Genomic DNA, 24,850 nt, shown 5'->3' on the forward strand with positions numbered 1-24,850 from the left:
TCTTGTCATCACAATGCTCCATTCCCTAATCATCACAATGCTCCATGAACCCTCTCATCAAAATAATCATTGAACATTTTCAGCGCAATGCTCCATGAACCTTGTCATCACAATGATCCATGCCCTTGTCATCTCAATGATCCATGACACCTGTATACACAATGCTCCGTGACGCTTGTCATCACAGTTTTCCAAGACCCATGTAATCACAATGCTCCATGCACTTTTCATCACAAAGCTCAATGACGCAAGTCATGAGAATGCTCCTTGGTCTTCTCCTCACAATGCTCCTTGCCCTTGTCATCACAATGTTCCAAGACCCCTGTAATCACCATGCTCCATGCCCCTTTTCATCAGTATGCTCCATGAGACTTGTCATCACAAGGCTCCATGGTTTTGTCATCACAATGCTCCAGGACCTTGTCATCCCAATGCTTCACGACCTTGTCATGAAAATTCTCAATGGCCATTGCCATCATAATGATCCAAGCCCTAGACATCACAAAGCTCCATGACACATGTCATAAAATGTTCCATGGAATTCTTATCAAAATGCTCCATGCCCTTGTCATTAGAATCCTCCATGACCCATGTATCAAAGTGTTCAGTACCCTTGTCATCACAATGCTCCATGCCCACTCTCATCACAATAATCCATGAAATATTTTATACCAATGCTCCATGCCCTTCTCATCACATTGCTCCATTACCCCTGTCGTAACAATGCTCCATGAACCGTGCCTTCACAATGTTCCACGGCCTTGTCATCACAACGCTCCATGACAATTGTCATCACAATGCTCAAAGACCACTTTAGTCACCATGCTCCATGCGCTTGTCATCACAAAGCTCCATGATGCATGTCATCAGAATGTTCCATGGCCTTCTCATCACAATGCTCCATGCCCTTGTCATCACAATGCTCCAAGACCCTTGTAATCATAATGCTCCATGCCCCATATCATCTCAATGCTCCATGAACCCTGTCATCACAGTGCACTATGCCCATCATCATAATGCTTCAGGGTATTGTCATCACAATGACATCAAAATGCTCCATCACCTCTGTCATCACAGTGCTACAAACCCTTGTGATCACAATGTTCCATAACACTTATCATCACAACACCCCATGACGCTCATCATCACAATTATCCATGGTCTTCTCATCACAATGCTCCATGACATTTTTCATCACAATGTTCAATACACTTGTCATCACAATGCTCCCTGACACTTGTCGTCAGTGTGCTCCTTGAACCCTGTCATGACAAGGCTCCATGCCTTTTTCATCACAATGATACAGACTGTTTGCATGAAAATGCTCCAAGACTCCTGTAATCAAAATGCTCGATGCCCTTGTTATCACAAAGCTCCATGACTCATGTCATCAGAATGCTCCATGGCCTTCTCATCACAATGCTCCATGACCTTGTCATCACAATGCTCCAAGACCCCTGTAATCACAATGTTCCATGCCCCTTTTCATCTCAATGCTCCAGGGCATTTTCATCACAATGCTGCAAGCCCTTGTTATCACAATGCTCCAAGAGCCCTGTAATCACAATGCTCCATGCACCTTTTCATCAGAATTCTCCATGAGACTTGTCATCACAAATCTCCATGTTCTTCTCATCACAATGCTCCAGAACCTTGTCATCACTATGCTCCATTCCCTTTTCATCACAATGCTCCATGACCCCTGCCTTCACAATACTCAATGAACATTTTCAGCCCAATGCTCCATGACCTTCTCATCACAATGCTCAATGACCAATATCATCACAATGCTCCATGACCACTGTCATCACAAAACTCCATGACACCAGACAACACAATGATCCGAGACTCTTGTCATCACAATGCTCCATTCCCTAATCATCACAATGCTCCATGAACCCTCTCATCAAAATAATCATTGAACATTTTCAGCGCAATGCTCCATGAACCTTGTCATCACAATGATCCATGCCCTTGTCATCTCAATGATCCATGACACCTGTATACACAATGCTCCGTGACGCTTGTCATCACAGTTTTCCAAGACCCATGTAATCACAATGCTCCATGCACTTTTCATCACAAAGCTCAATGACGCAAGTCATGAGAATGCTCCTTGGTCTTCTCCTCACAATGCTCCTTGCCCTTGTCATCACAATGTTCCAAGACCCCTGTAATCACCATGCTCCATGCCCCTTTTCATCAGTATGCTCCATGAGACTTGTCATCACAAGGCTCCATGGTTTTGTCATCACAATGCTCCAGGACCTTGTCATCCCAATGCTTCACGACCTTGTCATGAAAATTCTCAATGGCCATTGCCATCATAATGATCCAAGCCCTAGACATCACAAAGCTCCATGACACATGTCATAAAATGTTCCATGGAATTCTTATCAAAATGCTCCATGCCCTTGTCATTAGAATCCTCCATGACCCATGTATCAAAGTGTTCAGTACCCTTGTCATCACAATGCTCCATGCCCACTCTCATCACAATAATCCATGAAATATTTTATACCAATGCTCCATGCCCTTCTCATCACATTGCTCCATTACCCCTGTCGTAACAATGCTCCATGAACCGTGCCTTCACAATGTTCCACGGCCTTGTCATCACAACGCTCCATGACAATTGTCATCACAATGCTCAAAGACCACTTTAGTCACCATGCTCCATGCGCTTGTCATCACAAAGCTCCATGATGCATGTCATCAGAATGTTCCATGGCCTTCTCATCACAATGCTCCATGCCCTTGTCATCACAATGCTCCAAGACCCTTGTAATCATAATGCTCCATGCCCCATATCATCTCAATGCTCCATGAACCCTGTCATCACAGTGCACTATGCCCATCATCATAATGCTTCAGGGTATTGTCATCACAATGACATCAAAATGCTCCATCACCTCTGTCATCACAGTGCTACAAACCCTTGTGATCACAATGTTCCATAACACTTATCATCACAACACCCCATGACGCTCATCATCACAATTATCCATGGTCTTCTCATCACAATGCTCCATGACATTTTTCATCACAATGTTCAATACACTTGTCATCACAATGCTCCCTGACACTTGTCGTCAGTGTGCTCCTTGAACCCTGTCATGACAAGGCTCCATGCCTTTTTCATCACAATGATACAGACTGTTTGCATGAAAATGCTCCAAGACTCCTGTAATCAAAATGCTCGATGCCCTTGTTATCACAAAGCTCCATGACTCATGTCATCAGAATGCTCCATGGCCTTCTCATCACAATGCTCCATGCCCTTGTCATCACAATGCTCCAAGACCCCTGTAATCACAATGTTCCATGCCCCTTTTCATCTCAATGCTCCAGGGCATTTTCATCACAATGCTGCAAGCCCTTGTTATCACAATGCTCCAAGAGCCCTGTAATCACAATGCTCCATGCACCTTTTCATCAGAATTCTCCATGAGACTTGTCATCACAAATCTCCATGTTCTTCTCATCACAATGCTCCAGAACCTTGTCATCACTATGCTCCATTCCCTTTTCATCACAATGCTCCATGACCCCTGCCTTCACAATACTCAATGAACATTTTCAGCCCAATGCTCCATGACCTTCTCATCACAATGCTCAATGACCAATATCATCACAATGCTCCATGACCACTGTCATCACAAAACTCCATGACACCAGACAACACAATGATCCGAGACTCTTGTCATCACAATGCTCCATTCCCTAATCATCACAATGCTCCATGAACCCTCTCATCAAAATAATCATTGAACATTTTCAGCGCAATGCTCCATGAACCTTGTCATCACAATGATCCATGCCCTTGTCATCTCAATGATCCATGACACCTGTATACACAATGCTCCGTGACGCTTGTCATCACAGTTTTCCAAGACCCATGTAATCACAATGCTCCATGCACTTTTCATCACAAAGCTCAATGACGCAAGTCATGAGAATGCTCCTTGGTCTTCTCCTCACAATGCTCCTTGCCCTTGTCATCACAATGTTCCAAGACCCCTGTAATCACCATGCTCCATGCCCCTTTTCATCAGTATGCTCCATGAGACTTGTCATCACAAGGCTCCATGGTTTTGTCATCACAATGCTCCAGGACCTTGTCATCCCAATGCTTCACGACCTTGTCATGAAAATTCTCAATGGCCATTGCCATCATAATGATCCAAGCCCTAGACATCACAAAGCTCCATGACACATGTCATAAAATGTTCCATGGAATTCTTATCAAAATGCTCCATGCCCTTGTCATTAGAATCCTCCATGACCCATGTATCAAAGTGTTCAGTACCCTTGTCATCACAATGCTCCATGCCCACTCTCATCACAATAATCCATGAAATATTTTATACCAATGCTCCATGCCCTTCTCATCACATTGCTCCATTACCCCTGTCGTAACAATGCTCCATGAACCGTGCCTTCACAATGTTCCACGGCCTTGTCATCACAACGCTCCATGACAATTGTCATCACAATGCTCAAAGACCACTTTAGTCACCATGCTCCATGCGCTTGTCATCACAAAGCTCCATGATGCATGTCATCAGAATGTTCCATGGCCTTCTCATCACAATGCTCCATGCCCTTGTCATCACAATGCTCCAAGACCCTTGTAATCATAATGCTCCATGCCCCATATCATCTCAATGCTCCATGAACCCTGTCATCACAGTGCACTATGCCCATCATCATAATGCTTCAGGGTATTGTCATCACAATGACATCAAAATGCTCCATCACCTCTGTCATCACAGTGCTACAAACCCTTGTGATCACAATGTTCCATAACACTTATCATCACAACACCCCATGACGCTCATCATCACAATTATCCATGGTCTTCTCATCACAATGCTCCATGACATTTTTCATCACAATGTTCAATACACTTGTCATCACAATGCTCCCTGACACTTGTCGTCAGTGTGCTCCTTGAACCCTGTCATGACAAGGCTCCATGCCTTTTTCATCACAATGATACAGACTGTTTGCATGAAAATGCTCCAAGACTCCTGTAATCAAAATGCTCGATGCCCTTGTTATCACAAAGCTCCATGACTCATGTCATCAGAATGCTCCATGGCCTTCTCATCACAATGCTCCATGCCCTTGTCATCACAATGCTCCAAGACCCCTGTAATCACAATGTTCCATGCCCCTTTTCATCTCAATGCTCCATGGACCATGTCATCACAATGCATCATGCCCATCATAATAATACTTCCAGCTATTGTCAGCACAATGAAATCAAAATTCTCCATGACCTCTGTCATCACAGTGCTCCATGACCCCTGTCATCACAAAACTCCATGAACATTTTCAGCCCAATGCTCCATGACATTTGTCATTACAATGATCCATGCCCTTGTCATCCCAATGCTCCATGACACCTGTATTCACAATGCTCTGTAACGCTTGTCATCACAGTGCTCCATGACACATGTCATCGCAGTGCTCCATGCCTTTGTCAGCAAAATGCTACATGATATTGTCATTGCAATGCTCTATGTGCTTGTCATCACAATACTCCATTACCATTGTCATCACAATCCTCCATGAACCTTGGGATCACATTGCTTCATGCCCTTGTCATCACAATGCTCCATGCTCCTTGAAATCAAAATGATCCATGACCTCTGTCATCGCAATGCTCTAAACCCTTGTGATCACAATGTTCCATAACACTTGTCATCACAACGCTCCATGATGCCTGTCATCACAATACTCCATGCCCTTTTTATCACAATGCTCCATGACCTTTGTCATCACAATTGTCAATACACTTGTCATCAAAATGCTCCCTGACAATTGTCGTCAGAATGCTCCTTGAACCCTGTCACGAAAAGGCTCCATGGGTTTTTCATCACAATGCCCCATGCAGTTTTCATCACAATGCTGCATGCTATTGTTATCAAAATACTCCACAAGCTTGCCATCAGAAAGCTCCATGACCCTTGTCATCACAATTCTCCATGCACTTGTCAGCACAATGCTCCCTGACCCTTGTCATCACAATGCTTCAAGCCATTGTCATCACAATGCTCCATTATATTTGTCATCCCAATCCTCCATTACATTTGGCCTCACAATGCTCCCTGCCATTGTCATCGCAATGGATCATGACATATGTCATCACAATGCTCCCTGACACCTGTCTTCACAACACTCCATGACTTTCTCATCTCAACGCTCCATGCCCTTGTCATCACAATGCACCATGTCCACTGTCATCACAATAATCTACGAAATTTGTCAGACCAATGCTCCATGCCCCTCTCATCACAGTGCTCCAAGCCCTTCTCATCACAATGCTACATGACCCCTGTCATCACAATGCTCCGTGACTGCAGTCATCACAATGCTTCATAACATTTGTCACCACAGTGGTCCATGCACGCATCATCACAAGGCTCTGTGACCTTTGTAACCACAATGCTCCATGAACATTTCATCACAATTCTCCGTGACCCTTGTCATCACAATGCTCCATGCCTTTGCCAGAAAAATGCTCCATGACCCTTGTTATCACAATGTGTCACGCAAATTTCATCACAACGGTCCACAAATTTGTCATCACAATGCTCAATAAAACTTGAAATCACAATGCTCCATACCCTTCTCATCAAAATGCTCCATTATCCCTGTCATAACAATGCTCCATGACCCCTGCCATCACAATGTTCCACGGCCTTGTCATCACAAAGCTCCATGACACTTGTCATCACAGTGCTCCAAGACCCCTGTAATCACAATGCTCCATGCCCTTCTCATCACAAAGCTCCATGACACATGTCACCAGAATGTTCCATGGCCTTCTCATCAAATGGATCCATGCCCATGTCATCACAATGCTCCAAGACCCAGTAATCACAGTGCTACATGCCCCTTTTAATCTTAATGCTCCATGAACCCTGTCATCACAATGCATCATGCCCATCATCATAATGCTTCCTGCTATTGTCAGCACAATTAAATCAAAATTCTCCATGACCTCTGTCATCACAATGCTCCATGACACCTGTCATCACAATACTCCATGAAAATTTTCAGCCAAGTGCTCCATGACGCTTCTCATCACAATGATCTAAGACCTTATCATCCCAATGCTCCATGACCCCTGTATTCACAATGCTCCGTGACGCTTGTCATCACAGTGCTCCATGACACCTATCATCACAATGCTCCATGCCTTTGTAAACAAAATGCCTCATGACCTTGTCATTACAATGCTCTATGTGCTTGTCATCACAACACTGCATTTCCATTGTCATCACAATCCTCCAAGAATCTTGGGATCACATTGCTTCATGCACTTGTCATCACAATGCTCCCTGCCCTTCTCATCACAATGCACAACGCCCTTCTCATCAAAATGCTCCATGACTTTGTCATCACAATGATCCATAAACGCTCTCATCACATTGCTCCATGCCCTTTTCATCAAAAAGCTCCATGACGCATATCATCAGAAAGTTCCATGTCCTTTTCATCACAATGCTCTTTGCCCTTGCCATCACAATGTTCCATTACACCTGTCATCACAATGCTCCATGACCCCTGACATCACGATGTTCCATGGCCTTTTCATCACAAGGCTCCATGACCCTTCTCATCACAATGCTCCAAGACCTCTAAAATCACAATACTCCATGCCCCTTTTCATCTCAATAATCCATGAACCCTGTCATCACAATGCACCTTGCCCATCATCATAATGCTTCATGCTATTGTCATCACAATGACATTAAAATGCTCCATGAGCTCTGTCATAACCATGATCCAAAACCTTGTGATCACAATATTCCATAACACTTGTCATCACAATGCCCCATGACGCCCGTCATCACAATTATCCATGGTCTTCTCATCACAATGCTCCATGACACATGTCATCACCATGCGCCATGCGCTTGTCTTCACAGCGCTCCACAAACTTGTCATCACAATGCTCCATAAACCTTGTCATCACAAAGCTCGTTGCACTTCTCATCAAAATGCTCTCTCACCACTGATATCACAATGTTACATCACTATTCATCACAATACTCCCTCACCACTGTCATCACAATGTTCCATGACTCCTGTCATCACAATGCTACTTGCAATTATTATCACAATGTTCGATGACCCCTGACATCACAATGTTCCATAACCCCTGTCATCAAAATGCTCCATGACCATTTTCATCAAATTGATCCATGACCCCTGACATCACAATGTCCCATAACCCCTGTCATCAAAATGTTCCATGACCTTTTGCATCTAATTGCTCCATGACCCTGTCATCACAATGCTCCCTGCCCTTCTCATCAGAATGCACATCGCCCTTGTTATCAAAATATTCCATGTCCTTTTCAACACAAAGATCCATGACCCTTGGCATCACAATGCTCCATGTCTTTGTCATCACAATGCTCCATGAAAGCTCTCATCACATTGCTCCATGCCCGTGTCATCACAAAGCTCCATGACACATGTCATCAGAATGCTCCATCCCTTCTCCTCACAATGCTCCATGACCCCTGCCATCACGATGTTCCATGGACTTGTCATCACAAGGCTCCAGGACCCTTCTCATCACAATTCTCCATGACTTTTGTCATCACAATGCTCAAAACACCTGTCATTAAAATGCTCCCTGACACTTGTCGTCAGTATGATCTTTGAACCCTGTCATGACAAGGCTCCATGCCTTTTTCATCACAATGATCCATGCCGTTTGCATGATAATGCTCCAATACCCCTGTAATCAAAATGCTCCATGCCCTTGTTATCACAGACCTCCACGACTCATGTCATCAGAATGCTCCATGGCCTTCTCATCACAATGTTCCCTGCCCTTGTCATTACAATTCTCCAAGACCCCTGTAATCACAGTGCTCCATGCCCCTTTTCATCCCAAGGATCCATGAACCCTCTAATCAAATTGCACCATGCCCATCATCATAATGCTTCATGCTATTGTCATCACAATGAAATCAAAATGCGCTATGACCTTATTCTTAACAATGCTCCAAACCCATGTGATCCCAATATTCCATAAAACTTGTCCTCACAATGCCCATGACGCTCGTCATCACAGTTATCCATGGTCTTCTCATCACAATGCTCCATGACATTTGTCATCACAATGCTCAATACACTTGTCATCAAAATGCTCCCTGACCGTTGTTCTCTGTATGCTCATTGAAACCTGTCATGATAAGGCTCCATACCGTTTTCATCACAAAGATCCATTCCCTTTTCATCACAATGCTCCAAGACCACTGTAATCACACTGCTCCATGCCCTTGTCATCACAAAGCTCCATGACGCATGTCATCAGAATGCTCCATGGCTTTCTCATCACAATGATCCATGCCCTTGCCATCACAATGTTCCATTACCCCTGTCATTACAATGCTCCTTGACCCCTTCCATCACGATGTTCCATGGACTTGTCATAACAAGGCTCCATGACCCTTCTCATCACAATGCTCCAAGACCCCTGTAATCACAGTGCTCCATGCCCCTTTTCATCAGTATGCTCCATGAGACTTGTCATTACGAGGCTTCATAATTTTCTCATCACAATGCTCCAGGACCTTGTTATCACAATGCTTCACGACCTTGTCATAAAAATACTCAGTGGCCATTCTCATCATAATGCTGCAAGCCCTAGTCATCACAATGCTCCATTATATTTGTCACCACAATCCTCCATTACATTTGGCATCACAATGCTCCCTGCCAATGTCATCGCAGAGGACCATGACATATGTCATCACAGTGCTCCATGACAGCTGTCTTCACAACACTCCATGACCTTCTCATCACAATGCTCCATGCCCTTGTCATCACAATGCACCATGCCCACTGTCATCACAATACTCTATGAAACTTGTCAGACCAATGTTCCATGCCCCTGTCATCACAATGCTCCATGCCCTAGTCATCACAATGCTCCATGACCCCTGTCATCACAATGCCCCGTGACTCCATTCATCACAAAGCTGCATAAAGTTTGCCATCACAATGGTCCATGCCCGCGTCATCACAAGGCTCTGTGACATTTGAAACCACAATGCTCCATGAACTTTTCATCACAATGCTCCATGACCATTGTCATCACAATGCTCCATGCCTTTGGCAGAAAAATATTCAGTGTCCCTTGTCATCACAATGTGCCACGCGCTTTTCCTCACAACGGTCCACAAAGTTTTCATTGCAATGCTCCATAAACCTTGTAATCACAATGCTCCATGCATTTCTCATCAAAATGCTCTCTCACAAGAGATATCACAGTGTTACATCACTAGTCGTCACAATACTCCCTCACCCCTGTAATCACAATATTCCATGACCCCTGTCATCACAATGCTACATCCCCATATAATCACAATGTTCCATGACCCCTGTCATCACAATGCTACATCCCCATATAATCACAATGCTCCATGCCCTTGTCATCACAAAGCTCCATAACACATGTCATCAGAATGCTCCATGGGTTTCTCATCAAAATGATCCATGCCCTTGCCATCACAATGCTCCATTACACCTGTCATAACAATGCTCCATGACCCCTGCCATCAAGATGTTCCTTGGCCTTGTCATCACAAGGATCCATGACCCTTCTCATCACAATGCTCCAAGACCCCTGTAATCACAATGCTCCATGCCCATTTTCATCTCAATGATCCATGAACCCTGTCATCACAATGCACCATGCCCATCATCATAAAGCTTCATGCTATTGTCATCACAATGATATCAAAATGCTCCATGAACTCTGCCATAAAAATGCTGCATACCCTTGTGATCACAATATTCCATAACACTTGTCATCACAATGCCCCTTGAAACTCGTCATCACAGTTATCCATGGTCTTCTCATCACAATGCTCCATGACCTTTGTCATCACAATGCTCAATACCCTTGTCATCAAAATGCTCCCTCACACTTGTTGTCTGTATGCTCCTTGAACCCTGTCATGAGAAGGCTCCATGCCTTTCTCATCATAATGATCCATGCCCTTTTCATCACAATGCTCCAGGACCACTGTAATCACAATGCTCCATGCCCTTGTTATCACAAAGCTCAATGACGCATGTCATTAGAATGTTCCTTGGCCTTCTCCTCACATTGCTCCATGCCCTAGTCATCACAATGTTCCAAGACCCCGGTAATCACAGTGGTCCATGCCCCTTTTCATCAGTATGCTCCATGAGATGTGTCATCACAAGGCTCCATGGTTTTCTTATCACAATGATCCAGGAACTTGTCATCACAATGCTTCACGACATTGTCATGAAAATTCTCAATGGCCCTTGTCATCATAATGCCCCAAACCCTAGTCATCACAATGCTCCATTATAATTGTCATCACAATCCTCCATTACATTTGGCATCACAACACTCCCTGCCATTGTCATCGCAATGGAACATGACATATGTCATCATAATGCTCCCTGGCAACTTTCTTCAAAATACTCCCTGAACTTCTCATCACAATGTTCCATGCCCTTGTCATCCCAATGCTCCATGCCCTTGTCATCACAATGCTCCATGACCCAAGTCATCACAATGCTCCGTGACTCCAGTCATCACAATGCTTCATAACATTTGTCATCACAATGGTCCATGCCCGTGTCATCACAAGGCTCTGTGACCATAGTAACCACAATAATCCATGAAATTTTCATCACAATGCTCCGTGACTCTTGTCATCACAATGCTCCATGCCTTTGTCAGAAAAATGCTCCATGACCCTTGTCATCACAATGTGCCACGTGCTTTTCATCAAAACAGTCCACAAATTTGTCATGGCAATACTCCATAAACCTGGTAATCACAATGCTCCATGCCCTTCTCATCACAATGCTCCATTAACCCTGTCATAACAATGCTCCATGACCCTTGCCATCACAATGTTCCACGGCCTTGTCATCACAAGGCTCCATGACACTTGTCATCACAATGCTCCAAGACCCCTGTAATCACACTGCTCCGTGCCCTTGCCATCACAAAGCTCCATGACACATGTCATCATAATGTTCCATGGCCTTCTCCTCAAAATGCTCCATGCCCTTGTCATCACAATGCTCCAAGACCCCTGTTATCACAATACTCCATGCCCCTTGTCATCTCAATGCTCCATGAACCCTGTCATCACAATGAATCATGCACATCATCATAATGCTTCCGGCTATTGTCAGCGCAATGAAATCAAAATTCTCCATGACCTCTCTCATCACAATGCTCCATGACCCCGGTCATCAAAATACTCCATGAACATTTTCAGCCCAATGCTCCATGACACTTGTCATCACAATGATTCTTGCCCTTGTCATCCCAATGCTCCATGACCCATGTATTCACAATGATCCGTGACGCTTGTCATCACAGTGCCACATGACACCTGTCATCACAACGCTCCTTGCCTTTGTCAGCAAATTGCTACATGAACTTGTCATTACAATGCTCTATTCGCTTGTCTTCACAATACTCCATTACCATTGGCATCACAATCCTCCATGAACCTTGGGATCACATTGCTTCATGCCCTTGTCATCACAATGCTCCATGCTCCTTGAAATCAAAATGATCCATGACCTCTGTCATCACAATGCTCCAAAGCCTTGTGATCACAAAGTTCCATAACACTTGTCATCACAACGCTCCATGATGACTGTCATCACAATACTCCATGCCCTTTTCATCACAATGCTCCATGACCTTTGTCATCACAATTCTCAATACACTTGTCATCACAATGCTCCCTGACATTTGTCGTCAGAATGTTCCTTGAACCCTGTCACGAAAAGGCTCCATGCCTTTTTCTTCACAATGTCCCATGCCGTTTTCATGACAATGCTCCATGCTTTTGTCATCAAAATTCTCCACAAGCTTGTCATCAGAGTGCTCCATGACCCTTGTCATCACAATTCTCCATGCACTTGTCAGCACAATGATCCCTGACCCTTGTCCTCACAGTGCCCCAAGCCATTGTCATCACTATGCTCCATTACCTTTGTCATCAGAATCCTCCATGATACTTGGCATCACAATGCTCCATGCCATTGTCATCACAGTGGACCATTACATATGTCATCACAATGCTCCCTGACACCTGTCTTCACAATACTGCATGACCTGGTTATCACAATGCTCCATGTCCTTGTCATCACAATGCACCATTCCAACTGTCATCGCAATAATCCATGAAACTTATTAGACCAATGCTCCATGCCCTTTTCATCACAATGTGCCATTCCAACTGTCATCGCAATAATCCATGAAACTAATTAAACCAATGCTCCATGCCCTTGTCAACACAATGCTCCATGACCTTGTTATCACAATGCTCCATGACCCCTGTCATCACAATGCTCCGTGACTCCAGTCATCACAATGCTTCATGATCTTTGTCATCACAATGGTCCATGCCCTCGTCATCAACAGTCTCTGTGACCATTTTGACAACAATGCTCCATGAACTTTTCATCACAATGCTCTTGACCCTTGTCATCACAATGCTCTATGCCTTTCTCAGCAAAATGCTCCATTACCCTTCTCATCACAATGCTCCATGCGCTTGTCAACACTGTGCTCCATGACACATGTCATCACAATGCACCATGCGCTTGCCATCACAGTGCTCCACAATCTTGTCTTCACAATGCTCCATAAATCTTGTTATCACAACGCTCCATGCACTTCTCATCAAAATGCTCTCTCACTACTGATATCAGAATGTTACATCACTATTCGTCACAATACTCGCTCACCCCGTCATCAAAATGTTCCATGACTCCTGTCATCACAATGGTACATGCACTTATCATCACAATGTTCGATGACCCCTGACATCAAAATGTTCCATAATCCCGTCATCAAAATGTTCCATGACTCCTGTAATCACAATGGTACATGCACTTATCATCACAATGTTCGATGACCCCTGACATCAAAATGTTCCATAATCCCGTCATCAAAATGCTCCATGACCCTTTTCATAAAAATGCTCCATGACCCCTGACATCACAATGTTCCATAACCACTGTCATCAAAATATTCCATGACCCTTTTCTTCAAATTGCTCCATGACCCTGTCATCACAATGCTCCCTGCCCTTCTCATCACAATGCACAACGCCCTTGTCTTCAAAATGCTCCATGACCTTTTTCATCACAAAGATCCATGACACTTGTCATCACAATGCTCTGTGTCCTTGTCATCACAGTGCTCAATGAACGCTCTCATCACATTGCTCCATGCCCTTGTCATCACAAAGCTCCATAACACATGTCATCAGAATGCTCCATGGGTTTCTCATCAAAATGATCCATGCCCTTGCCATCACAATGCTCCATTACACCTGTCATAACAATGCTCCATGACCCCTGCCATCAAGATGTTCCTTGGCCTTGTCATCACAAGGATCACTGACCCTTCTCATCACAATGCTCCAAGATCCCTGTAATCACAATGCTCCATGCCCATTTTCATCTCAATGATCCATGAAAACTGTCATCACAATGCACCATGCTCATCATCATAAAGCTTCATGCTATTGTCATCACAATGATATCACAATGCTCCATGAACTCTGCCATAAAAATGCTGCATACCCTTGTGATCACAATATTCCATAACACTTGTCATCACAATGCCCCTTGAAACTCGTCATCACAATTATTCATGGTCTTCTCATCACAATGCTCCATGACCTTTGTCATCACAATGCTCAATACCCTTGCCATCAAAATGCTCCCTCACAATTGTTGTATGTATGCTCCTTGAACCCTGTCATGAGAAGGCTCCATGCCTTTCTCATCACAATGATCCATGCCCTTTTCATCACAATGTTCCAAGACCACTGTAATCACAATGCTCCATGCCCTTGTTATCACAAAGCTCAATGACGCATGTCATTAGAATGTTCCTTGGACTTCTCCTCACATTGCTCCATGCCCTAGTCATCACAATGTTCCAAGACCCCGGTATTCACAGTAGTCCATGCCCCTTTTCATCAGTATGCTCCATGAGATGTGTCATCACAAGGCTCCATGGTTTTCTTATCACAATGATCCAGGAAATTGTCATCACAATGCTTCACGACATTGTCATGAAAATTCTCAATGGCCCTTGTCATCATAATGCCCCAAACCCTAGTCATCACAATGCTCCATTATAATTGTCATCACAATCCTCCATTACATTTGGCATCACAACACTCCCTGCCATTGTCATCGCAATGGAACATGACATATGTCATCACAATGCTCCCTGGCAACTTTCTTCAAAATACTCCCTGAACTTCTCATCACAATGTTCCATGCCCTTATCATCCCAATGATCTATGCCCTTGTCATCACAATGCTCCATGACCCAAGTCATCACAATGCTCCGTGACTCCAGTCATCACAATGCTTCATAATATTTGTCATCACAATGGTCCATGCCCGCGTCATCACAAGGCTCTGTGACCATTGTAACCACAATAATCCATGAACTTTTCATCACAATGCTCCGTGACACTTGTCATCACAATGATCCATGCCTTTGTCAAAAAAATGCTCCATGACCCTTGTCATCACAATGTGCCACGCACTTTTCATCAAAACAGTCCACAAATTTGTCATGGCAATACTCCATAAACCTTGTAATCACAATGCTCCATGCCCTTCTCATCACAATGCTCCATTAAGCCTGTCATAACAATGCTCCATGACCCTTGCCATCACAGTGTCCCACGGCCTTGTCATCACAAGGCTCCATGACACTTGTCATCACAATGCTCCAAGACCCCTGTAATCACACTGCTCCGTGCCCTTGCCATCACAAAGCTCCATGACACATGTCATCATAATGTTCCATGGTCTTCTCCTCAAAATGCTCCATGCCCTTGTCATCACAATGCTCCAAGACACCAGTTATCACAATGCTCCATGCCCATTTTCATCTCAATGATCCATGAACCCTGTCATCACAATGCACCATGCCCATCATCATAATGCTTCATGCTATTGTCATCACAATGAAATCAAAATGCTCCATGAACTCTGTCATTACAATGCTCTTGTGATCACAATATTTCATAACATTTGTCATCACAATGCCCCATGACACTCGTCATCACAATTATCCATGGTCTTCTCATCACAATGCTCCATGATCTTTGTCATCACAATGCTCAATCCACTTATCATCAAAATTCTCCCTGACACTGGTTGTCTGTTTGCTCCTTGAAACCTGTCATGACAAGGCTCCATGACTTTTTCATCACAATGATCCATAAACTTTTCATCACAATGCTCCAAGACACTTGTAATCAAAATGCTCCGTGCCTTTGTCATCACAAAGCTCAATGACGCATGTCATTAGAATGCTCCTTGACCTTCTCCCCACAATGCTCCATGCCCTTGTCATCACAATGTTCCAAGACCCCAGTAATCACAATGGTCCATGCCCCTTTTCATTAATATGCTCCATGAGATTTGTCATCACAAGGCTCCATGTTTTTCTCATCACAATGCTCAAGGAACTTGTCATCACAAGGGTCCATGACACTTGTCATCACAATGCTCCAAGACCCCTGTAATCACACTGCTCCATGCCCTTGTCATCACAAAGCTCCATGACACATGTCATCAGAATGTTCCATGTCCTTCTCATCAAAATGCTCCATGCCCTTGTCATCACAATGCTCCAAGTCCCCTGTAATCACAATGCTCCATGCCCCTTTTCTTCTCAATGCTCCATGAACCATGTCATCACAATGCATCATGCCCATCATCATAATGCTTCTGGCTATTGTCAGCGCAATGAAATCAAAATTATCCATGACATCTCTCATCACAATGCCCCATGACCGAGGTCATCACAATACTCTATGAACATTTTCAGCACAATGCTCCATGAAGCTTGTCATCACAATGATCCATGCCCTTGTCATCCCAATGTTCCATGAACCCTGTATTCACAATGCTCCATGACGCTTGTCATCACAGTGCTCCATGACACCTGTCATCACAATGCTCCATGCCTTTGTCAGCAAACTGCTACATGACCTTGTACTTACAGTGCTCTATGCGCTTGTCTTCAAAATACTCCATTACCATTGTCATGTCAATCCTCCATGAATGTTGGGATCACATTGCTTCATGCCCTTGTCATCACAATGCTCCATGCTCCTTGAAATCAAAATGATCCATGACCTCTGTCATCACAATGCTCGAAACGCTTGTGATCACAAAGTTCCATAACACTTGTCATCACAACGCTCCATGATGCCTGTCATCACAATACTCCATGCCCTTTTCATCACAATGCTCCATGACCTTTTTCATCAGAATTCTCTATACACTTGTCATCACAATGCTCCCTGACACTTGTCGTCAGAATGCTCCATGAAACCTGTCACGAAAAGGCTCCATGCCTTTTTCTTCACAATGTCCCATGCCGTTTTCATCGCAATGCTCCATGCCATTGTCATCAAAATTCTCCACAAGCTTGTCATCAGAATGCTCCATGACCCTTGTCATCACAATTCTCCATGCACTTGTCAGCACAATGATCCCTGACCCTTGTCCTCACAGTGCCCCAAGCCATTGTCATCACTATGCTCCATTACCTTTGTCATCAGAATCCTCCATGACACTTGGCATCACAATGTTCCTTGCAATTGTCATCACAATGGGCCATTACATATGTCATCACAATGCTCCCTGACACCTGTCTTCACAATACTGCATGACCTGGTTATCACAATGCTCCATGCCCTTGTCATCACAATGCACCATTCCAACTGTCATCACAATAATCCATGAAACTACTTAAACCAATGCTCCATGCCCTTGTCAACACAATGCTCCATGCCCTTGTTATCACAATGCTCCATGACCCCTGTCATCACAATGCTCCGTGATCCCAGTCATCACAATGCTTCATGAACTTTGTCATCAAAATGGTCCATGCCGTCGTCATCAACAGTCTGTGTGACCATTTTGACAACAATGCTCCATGAACTTTTCATCACAATGCTCTTTGACCCTTGTCATCACAATGCTCAAGGACGTTGTCATCACAAGACTCCATGACGCTTGTCATCACAATGTTCCAATACCCCTGGAAACAAAGTGATCCATGCCCTTGTCATCACAAAACTCCATGACACATGTCATCAGAATTCTCCATGGCCTTCTCATCAAAATGCTCCATGCCATTGTCATCACAATGCTCCAAGATCCCTTTAATCACAATGTTTCATGCCCCTATTCATCTCAATGCTACATGCACCCTGTCATCACAATGCATCCTGCCCACTATCATAATGCTTCAGGCTATTGTCAGCACAATGAAATCAAAATTCTCCAAGACCTCTGTCATCACAATGCTCCATGACCCCTGTTATCACAATACTCCATGAACATTTTCAGCCCAAAGCTCCATGACACTTGTTATCACAATCATCCATGCACTTGTCATCCCAATGCTCCATGACCCCTGTATTCACAATGCTCCGTGACGCTTGTCATCACAGTGCTCCATGACACCTGTCATCACAATGCTCCATGCCTTTGTCAGCAAAATGCTACATGACCTTTTCATTACAATGCTCTATGCGCTCGTCATCAAAATACTCCATTACCATTGTCATCACAATCCTCCATGAACGTTGGGATCACATTGCTTCATGTCCTTGTCATCACAATGCTCCATGCTCTTTGAAATCAAAATAATCCATGACTTCTGTCATCACGATGTTCCAAAGCCTTGTGATAACAATGTTCCATAACACTTGTCATCACAATCCTCCGTGATGCCTGTCATCACAATACTCCATGCCCTTTTCATCACAATGCTCCATGACCATTGTCATCTCAATTCTCAATACACATGTCATCACAATGCTCCCTGACACTTGTCGTCAGAATGCTCCTTGAACCCTGTCACGAAAAAGCTCCATGCCTTTTTCATCACAATGTCCCATGTCGTTTTCATCACAATGCTCTATGTAATTGTCATCAAAATACTCCACAATCTTCTCATCACAATCCTCCATGACACTTGTTATCACAATTCTCCATGCACTTGTCATCACAATGCTCCCTAACCCTTGTCATCACAATGCTCCAAGCTATTGTCATCACAATGCTCCATTAAATTTGTCATCAGAATCCTCCATGACACTTGGCATCACAATGCTCCATGCCATTGTCATCACAATGGGCCATTACATATGTCATTACAATGCTCCCTGACACCTGTCTTCACAATACTGCATGACCTAGTCATCACAATTCTCCAAGCCATTGTCATCACAATGGGCCATTACATAAGTCATTTCAGTGTTCCCTGACAACTGTCTTCACAGTACTGCATGACCTGGTCATCAAAATGCTCCATGCCCTTGTCATCACAATGCACCATTGCAAATGCATCACAATAATACATGAAACTTATTAGACAAATGCTACATGCCCTTGTCATCACAATGCTTCATGCCCTTGTTATCTCAATGCTCTATGACCCCTGTCATCACAATGCTCCGTGACTCCAATCATCACAATGTTTAATGACCATTGTCATCACAATGGTCCATGCCCTCGTCTTCAACAGTCTCTGTGAATATTTAACCACAATGCTCCATGAACATTTCATCACAATTCTCTTTGACCTTTGTCATCACAATGCACTAGGCCTTTCTCAGAACAATGCTCCATGACCCTTGTCATCACAATGCTCCATGTGCTTGTAAGGACAATGCTCCATGTCAAAAGTCATCACAATGCACCGTGTGCTTGTCATCACAGTACTCCACAATCTTGTCATCACAATGCTCCATAAACATTGTCATCACAATATTCCATGCACTTCTCATCAAAATGCTCTATCACCACTGATATCACAATGTTACATCACTATTCATCACAGTTCTCCCTCACCCGTCATCACAATGTTCCATGACTCCTGTCATCACAATGCTACATGCACTTATCATCACAATGTTTCATGACCCCTGAGATCATAATGTTCCATAAACGCTATCATCAAGATGCTCCATGACCCTTTTCATCAAATTGCTCCAGGATCCTGTCATCACAATTCTCCCTGCCCTTCTCATCAGAATTCACAACGCCCTTTTCATCAAGATGTTCCATGAACCTTTGCATCACAGTGCTCCATGTCATTGTCATCACAATGCTCCATGAACTCTCTCTTCACATTTCTCCATGCCCTTGTCATCACAAAGCTCCATGACACATGTAATCAAAATGCTCCATGGCCTTCTCATCACAATGTTCCATTCCCTTGCCATCACAATGCTCCATTACACCTGTCATAACAATGTTCCATGATCCCTGCCATCACGTTGTTCCATGACCTTGTCATCAGAAGGCTCCATGACCCTTCTCCTCACAATGCTCCAATACCCCTGTAATCACAATGCTCCATGACCATTTTCATCTCAATGACCCATAAAACCTGTCATCACAATGCACCATGCACATCATCATAATGATTCATGCTATTGTCATCCCAATGAAATCAAAATGCTCCATGACCTCTGTAATAACAATGTCCAAACCGTTGTGATCACAATATTCCATAACACTTGTCATCACAGTGCCCCATTACCTTCGTCATCAAAATTATCCATGCCCTTCTCATCAAAATGCTCCATTACCACTCTCATAACAATGCTCCATCACCCCAGCCATCACAATGTTCCACGGCCTTGTCATCACAACGCTCCATGACCCCTGTCATCACAATACTCCATGAACATTTTCATCCCAATGCTCCATGACCCTTCTCATCACAATGATCCATGCACTTGTCAGCACAATGCTCCAATAAACATATCATCAGAGTGCACCATGCGCTTGTCATCACAATGCTCGACAATCTTGTCATCACAGTGCTCCATAAATCCTGTCATCACAATGATCCATGCACTTCTCATCAAAATACTCTCTCACCACTGATATCACAATGTTACATCACTATTCATCACAATACTCCCTCACCCCTGTCATCACAATGTTCCATGACACCTGTCATCACAATGCTACATGCATTATCATCACAATGTTCGATGACCCCTGACATCACAATGTTCCATAACCACTGTCATCAAAATACTCCATGACCCGTTTCATCAAAATGCTCCATGACCCCTGACATCACAATGTTCTATAACACCTGTCATCAAAATGTTCCATGACACTTTTCATCAAATTGCTCCATGACCCTTTCATCACAATGATCCCTGCCCTTCTCATCACAATGCACAATGCCCTTGTCATCAAAATGCTCCATGACTTTTGTCATCACAAATATCCATGACCCTTCGCATCGCAATGCTCCAAAACCCATGTAAACACTGTGCTCCATGCCCCTTTTCATCTCAATGATCCATGATCCTGTCATCACAATGCACCATGCCCGTCATCATAATGCTTCATGCTATTGTCATCACAATGAAATCAAAATGCTCCATGAACTCTGTCATAAACATGCTCCAAACCATTGTGATCACAATATTCCATAACACTTGTCATCACAATGCCCCATGACGCTCGTCATCACAATTATCCATGGTCATCTCTTCACAATGCCCCATGACCTTTGTCATCACAATGCTCAATACACTTGTCATCAAAATGCTCCGTTACCCTTGTTGTCTGTATGCTCCTTGAGCCCTGTAATGACAAAGTTCCATGTCTTTTTCATCACAATGATACATACCCTTTTCATCACAATGCTCCAAGACCCCTGTAATCACAATGCTCCATGACCTTGTCATCACAAAGCTAAATGACGCATGTCATTAGAATGCTCCTTGGAGTTCTCCTCACAATGCTCCATGCCCTTGTCATCACAATGTTCCAAGACCCCAGTAATCACAATGGTCCATGCCCCTTTACTTCAGTATGCTCCATGAGATTTGTCATCACAAGGCTCCATGGTTTTCTTAACACAATGTTCCAGGAATTTGTCATCACTATGCTTCAAGACCTTGTCATGAAAATTCTCAATGACCCTTGTCATCATAATGATCCAAGCCATAGTCATCACAATGCTCGATTACATTTGGCATAACAATACTCCCTGCCATTGTCATCGCAATGGACCATGACATATGTCATCACAATGCTCCCTGACACCTGTCTTCACAATACTCCAAGACCATCTCTTCACAATGATCCATGCCCTTGTCATCACAATGCACCATGTCCACTGTCATCACAATAATCTTTGAAACTGGTCAGACCAATGCTCCATGCCTCTGACATCACAGTGCTCCATGCCCTTGTCATCACAATGCTCCATGTCCCCTGTCATCACAATGCTCCGTGACACCAGGCATCACAATGCTTCATAACATTTGTCATCACAGTGGTCCATGCCCACGTCATCACAAGGATCTGTGACATTTGTAACCACAATGCTCCATGAAATTTTCATCACAATGCTCGGTGACCCTTGTCATCACAATGCTCCATGCCTTTTTCAGAAAAATATTCCATGACCCTTGTCATCACAATGTGCCACGCGCTTTTCATCACAATGGTCCACAATTTTGTCATCGCAATGCTCCATAAATCTTGTAATGACAATGATCTATGCCCTTCTCTTCACAATGCACAATGCGCTTGTCATCAAAATACTCCTTGACTTTTGTCATCACAAAGATCCATGACCTTTGGCATCACAATGCTCCATGTCATTGTCATCACAATGCTCCATGAACGCTCTCATCACATTGCTGCATGCCCTTGTCATCACAAAGCTCCATGACACGTGTCATCAGAATGCTCCATGGGCTTCTCATCACAATGCTCCATGCCCTTGCTGTCACAATGCTCCATTACCCTTGTCATAACAATGCTCCATGTCCCCTGCCATAATGATGTTCCATGGCATTGTCTTCAAAAGGCTACATGACCCATCTAATCACAATGCTCCAAAACCCCTGTAATCACAATGTCCCATGCCCATTTTCATCTCAATGACCCATGAAACCTGTCATCACAATACACTATGCCCACCATCATAATGCTTCATGCTATTTTCATCACAATTAAATCAAAATGCTCCATGACCTGTGTCATAACAATGCTCCAAACCGTTGTGATCACAATATTCCATAACACTTGTCATCACAGTGCCCCATGATGTTCGTCATCACAATTATCCATGCCATTCTCATCACAGTGCTCCATTACCCCTGTCATCACAATGCTCCATGACCCCTGCCATCAGAATGTTCCACGGATTTGTCATCACAAGTCTCCCTGACACTTGTCATCACAATGTTCCAAGACACCTGTCATCACAATACTCCATGAACACTTTCAGCCCAATGTTCCATGACATTTGTCAACACAATGATCCATGCCCTAGTCATCCAAATGTTCCATGACCCCTGTATTCACAATGCTCCGTGACGCTAGTCATCACAGTGCTCCATGACACCTGGCATCACAATGATCCATGCCTTTGTCAGCAAAATGCTACATGACGTTTTCATTACTATGCTCTTTGCGCTTGTCATCACAATACTCCATTACCATTGTCATCACAATCCTCCATGAATCTTGGGATCACATTGCGTCATGCCCTTGTCATCACAATGCTCCATGTTCCTGGAAATCAAAATGATCCATGACATCTGTCATCACAATGCTCCAAACCCTTGTAATCACAGTGTTCCATAACACTTGTCATCACAACGATCCATGATGCCTGTCATCACAATACTCCATGCCCTTTTCATCACAATGCTCCATGACCTTTGTCATCACAATTCTCAATACACTTGTCATCACAATGCTCCCTGACACTTGTCGTCAGAATGCTCCTTGAAACCTGTCACGAAAAGGCTCCATGCTTTTTTCATCACAATGCCCCATGCCGTTTTCATCACAATGCTCCATGCCATTGTCATCAAAATACTCCACAAGCTTGTCATCAGAATGCTCCTTGACCCTTGACATCACAATTCTCCATGCACTTGTCAACAAAATGCTCCCTGACCGTTGTTGTCACAATGCCCCAAGCCATTGTCATCACAATGCTCCATTAGCTTTGTCATCAGAATCCTCCATGACACTTGGCATCACAATGCTCCATGCCAATGTCTGCACAATGGGCCATTAGAAATGTCATCACAATACTCCCTGACACCTGTCTTCACAATACTGCATGACCTGGTCATCACAATGCTCCGTGCTCTTGTGATCAGAATGCGCCATTCCAACTGTCATCACAATTATCCATGAAACTTATTAGAATGCTCCATGTACTTGTCATCACAATGCTACATGCCATAGATATCACAATCCTCCATGACCCCTGTCATCACAATGCTCCGTGACTCCAGTCATCACAATGCTTCATGACTTTTGTCATCGCAATGGTCCATGCCCTCGTCATCAACAGTCTCTGTGACATTTTTAACAACAATGCTCCATGAAATTTTCATCATAATGCTCTTTGACCCTTGTCATCACAATGCTCTATGCCTTTCTCAGCACAGTGCTCCATGACCCTTTTCATCACAATGCTCCATGCCCTTGTCAGCACAATGCTCCATGACACATGTCATCACAATTCACCATATGATTGTCATCACAGTACTCCACAATCTTGTCATCACAGTGCTCTATAAAACTTGTGATCACAATGCTCCATGCACTTCTCATCAAAATGCTCTCTCACCACAGATATCACAATGTTATATCTCTGTTCGTCACAATACTCCCTCAGCCGTGTCATCACAATGTTCCATGACTCCTGTCATCACAATGCTACATGCATTATCATCACAATGTT

Source organism: Mesoplodon bidens (assembly GCF_964165515.1).
Source record: "Mesoplodon bidens genome assembly, contig: HAP1_SCAFFOLD_35, whole genome shotgun sequence".
Classification (NCBI taxonomy): Eukaryota; Metazoa; Chordata; class Mammalia; order Artiodactyla; family Ziphiidae; genus Mesoplodon; species Mesoplodon bidens.